Raw genomic sequence first — 4,835 nt, forward strand, 5'->3', positions numbered from 1 at the left:
GTAAACAAATCGCATTACGTTTGTGTAAACAACTGCGCACTTATTATTTATTTTTTTTCCCCATCATAAAAAAAATAAATAAATAAAAGCTCTCCACATGGAGCTACAAAAAGCGCCCGAGGTGATGCAAGTGCTAAATCTAATTTATGTTATAGCTCATAATCAGTAAAGAATCCCACATATCTTCACAAGCCCCACATTTCATGCAAATTTCACGTGTTAATTCGCTACTGAGCCATTTTCGAAGAAAAAAAAAAGAGGGCGGTTTGTGCTGCTTCTCATCATTGTCTTCTGTGTTTTTCATAATCGTTTTCTCTGTACGTATGCTGATGGTGGATTATGTGAGGCGTCTCCACTCGGTGACGGTAAATCTGGTGTGTTTGTTTCCTCAACAGCCCATTCATCAAAGTGATAACTAAAAATGAAAAAAGAGTCACAGAATTACTGTGCCTGTGCGCTCGTGACAGACGAAGCATGCAAAATATTTGCCAATCGTTACACAAACATCAAAATGAAGTGAACATCGGAAGCACCCTCCCAAAAACATCAACAAGAAATTGTAACGTTGAGAACATACGCACATTTATTTTAGTGCAACAAGTGAACTGCAGTTCAGAACTCGATCAACTCATAAGTCAGGGCACTTGTAAGTCAAGGTACTGCTGCATAATTTCATACAAAATGTTTCCGCGTGCCACATTTAAAAGTATTTAAAAAAAAAAAAGTAGACAAATATAGAGAAATTACTAAAAGAACGCACTATGCAAGAAAAAGATCATTTTTAGGAATTCATTTTTTAATGGATTAAAAAAAAAAAAAAAGTCACCAGCAATGTATGTAACAAAAATATATACAATGTAGCTGGGTTTAAAAAAAAATAAATAAAAAATTTTCATAGCCCAATATGCATATATCAATACTTTCCCCCCCAATATTTACATGACTGCACGTGTCGCGCGAGATCTTGTGACAAAGGCGGACGAATTGAAAGTCAGCACCGACGAGCAAGAAGGAAGTTTTATTTAGTTTTGATCAGGTCGTGTTAAATAAAACGGACGTGATTAATGGAAGTGAATTAGCTTCAATACGTAACGTGAATGTAATTTTTATTACGAAGGCACCAAGTCACAGCAAGAAGTTTGCATTGGTTCTTCTGAGAATGCCTTCCATACCAAAAAGTAAAATTGGCACCGCGTGAAATCTTTGATTACATTGAAAATCAATCAAAGTCAAACGTGAAGTGAATCAAATTGATTTGGGATATTTGAAGCGATACCCTGCCCGATTGTTCAAGAAATCTTCGGAGCTGCGATAAATCCCGTCATGCTTCAAACGCTCCGCAATCATCGACACAACCTGGAACCAAACACACTCAGGACGGCCTTCCACTTAAGGAAACCTGCCCGTCACACTTTTCCAACGGCACTTGACAGCAAATTGTGTTCGCCTCACCCCACCTACTTCCCTCTGGTTGGCGTTATCCAACACTGAAACCGACAAACGTTCGTTTCACTCGACAAGGTTTCATGGGGACGTCTTGCAATGTTGCACAACTCTGTAGCATTAGTGCCCGTTTTCATTGAAGTGGTATGCAAAGACCCGACGGACAGCGCCTGGCGACTAATTCAAGATGCTTCTGATAGTGTCCTGATGGCAAACTTGAAAATGGAATATATTATGAGATTTAAAGTGCTTCGCCGTAATCTATTTTACGGTCCTATAATAAACAATGGTTGGCACGGAGGATTACCGAATTCTGAGAATTTTTTGCAAAATGGAAACTTCCCATGGCGGGTGGTGTGGGAGGGGCGGAGGGTATAATGAATTAAAGGAGGGAATAAATTCATCCTCTGTTCCTTGGACATTAAGCAACTTTATTTTTTTCCAAAGTTACCCAACCGAACTTGGGGGTGTTTGGGGAGTTATTTTAATAAATTTTTTTTTCTTCAAATTGCGTGCATGATGGAAGCCAGCGGCAGTGCAACCTTTCACGCTCCACAATTGCGCATTTGTCAGGGTAATCAATTACAATTATTATCCAATAATAAAAATAATACAAATCAAATGGAATATCCGACCCCCTCTGTGCATATTGCTTGCAATTAATATTCCGTATCGGTATCAAGTACCGCAATTCTACCATCGTATTGTATTGAATGTTCTACACATTAAGTCACCTTCCAAAATAATTCAAGAGTATTGTAGCCAATTTTAGTCGAAGGTGGCCTGGGGGGAACCACGTAGGACCCCCACACTTCCTGACCAAATCTATGACAAAAATGCTATTTTGAACATGCACAAAATATCGACCCGATGTCAGCCACAATTAAGCCATGTTTGCCATCTAGTGGCGAATGGTGTTTTTTAAAACTACGGTTAACCCCGGCATACTTGCGATTAGTCTCCCTGCAGATTGTACAATCGTAAGTACCACACTCACAATTTTTTCCAATATTTAAAAAAAATAAATCAGTTTTTCTGGACATGAACACAATATTTAACATCATATAGCTCCTTAGTAGTCCAATACATACTTTACATTTTATATTCTGTGTACCTCTGATATCTCATATTTAATGTTCTATACAGCTTCAATGTATAGATGGTGACGGCCTTCTCGGACTACATGACTTTTTTTTTTTTTTTTTTTGGTCTTTTACGACAGTCAGACAACCAGATAATATCGCGGACCGGGTGACACGTCACACGACAAGTCCGTCACCAATTGTCGCATCCTTCCGTCAAGTTTGTGTCCGTAGGGGAGTTGGGACAAGCAGCAGTCAATTATAGGGATGTGCATTTTGTTCTCTGCTAGGAAAGGCAAAAAAAAAAAAAAAGAAGGAAACTAAAACTATGGGCTTGAGAGAGGGCAGTATGGACAGTTGATTCTACCAAAAATAACCTAAGGTAACAAATTTGTTTAATGACGGTAGGGCTGTCAAAATGAAAGCGTTTAACTCTGAGATGCAAATCAACCAGTCGTTGCACGCGTTACGATGCATCGAGACAACTCCAAAACTCACAAAAATTTGTGTCGTCCGACGTCGCCGTAATGTAGCTATTGCATATTAAATTTCACGTCTATCCATCTTACATCTTATTTCGAGTAATATACATCTGACATAGTTAATGGTTTGTACTTAATTCTAACATATTTACGTTATCATCACTGAATTCCCAAAATGGGACCGTCTCCTGTTTGCGGCATCAAAATAAAATGTGTGCGTCTGCGCTGGCGTGTGTGCGTTTGGTTGGAGGAAATGTGGAGCAGCCAGTGCGTCATGCCCTGGCCCTTAGGTCTGGGCTCTGACACGTGCAATTATGCATTAGCCTAGATAGTGCCGATATGAAAGCGAGCCAGGCCATGTCAAACAATGCGTCCTATTCATACGCACAAATTGAAGGCTCAATTTGAACACTGCCTGAAGGCTGGGTGAGTATCCGCATGACAGGAACACGCGTACAAACGCATAAACTATTATTGATGAGAAGTAACAAAGTACAAATTAGTCATTACTGTATTTGAGTAGTTTTTTCCAGTACTTTACTATTTGTTGATGAGATCAGTTATTCACGGAAGCACACTCACAACGCTAAGCCAGGAGGGTCAAAGTCGGCTGGCGAGGCCAAAACACCTCGGAGGCCCGTACATAGTGTTCCATGCGCTTGTGTCCAACGCTGTACAATGACCACAAGGCAATTGGAAGTCATCTTTGGCAGTGTTGTTGCTTTTGGTGTTTGCAACATGTTTAAAAACGAGCATGTTGCGACTTGATTTCAATGTCAACGCATTGCTTTTGATGGGAACGTTGACCTCCCTAAGATGGCCGCCATGTAGGCACGATGGTTGGTACGTAGCAGCGCGCTTGACAACTCTAACGTGGAAACGTCCATCCAATACTTGTACCGCAAGGGTCGCGGGGGGGGGCGGGGTGCTGCCGCCTATCCCAGTTATCTTCGGGCAGTCGGCGGGTTACACCCCGAACTGGTTGCCAGCCAATCGCAGGGCAGGATGAACAACCTTCCGCGCTCACACTCGTAACTACGGGCAATTTAGATTGTCCAATCAACCTGACATGCATGTTTTTGGAATGTGGGCGGTACCCGGAGGAAACCCACGCAGGCATGGGGAAAACACGCAAACAGAGCCGGAATCGAACCCACGACCTCTGCACTGTGAGACCATCGTGCTAACCAGTCAGGCCACCGTGCCGCCCACGTGGAAATGTGAAAAGTATATTTAAGCTTACGTGGCCTCTCAAGACACATTTTTGTTGGCTGGAGCTTTCTCAAACGATTCACAAAGTTGCATTGAGCAGGAAGCAGTTCATGTTTAGTCGTATGTGACTTTGGAATGGATGGCATGCCCTTTTCGCAGATGAGCACACGTGAACCACATGTGAGGTGTTTTTTTTTTTTCTTCTTTCTTCTTTCTGCAGTTGAAGTGATGATTTCAAAAAAAGAGAAAGTTGATTCCGAGAATTGCATGAGTCGTCACATCAGTTTTAAAAATAATCCTTGGCCAGAGGGTATTTAGTTGAGATTTATTGATTTATTTTGTGACACGCTTTCTATAGGATGTGAGTAGGAAACATGATTAAAAATACTTTTGACTTTTGCTCCCAAATACGTTGACAGACCTGTGTTTTTCTACTTTTGCTTGAGTTGTCATTTGAACGATCACTTTTCTTACGCAATTGTACTCAAGTGCCGAACTCGCCGAATTTGGAAATGATTTTTCAGAAAGTTCACTGGGGTTGGTTGAGGACTCTTGACTGTGTTGTCGAACAGCCTCTATTATTGAGTTGATCTCCCCAAAACTTAAGTGAGAAGGC

Source organism: Idiotropiscis lumnitzeri, chromosome 11 (assembly GCF_059441095.1).
Source record: "Idiotropiscis lumnitzeri isolate Australia: NSW breed Sydney's pygmy pipehorse chromosome 11, RoL_Ilum_1.0, whole genome shotgun sequence".
Lineage (NCBI taxonomy): Eukaryota > Metazoa > Chordata > Actinopteri > Syngnathiformes > Syngnathidae > Idiotropiscis > Idiotropiscis lumnitzeri.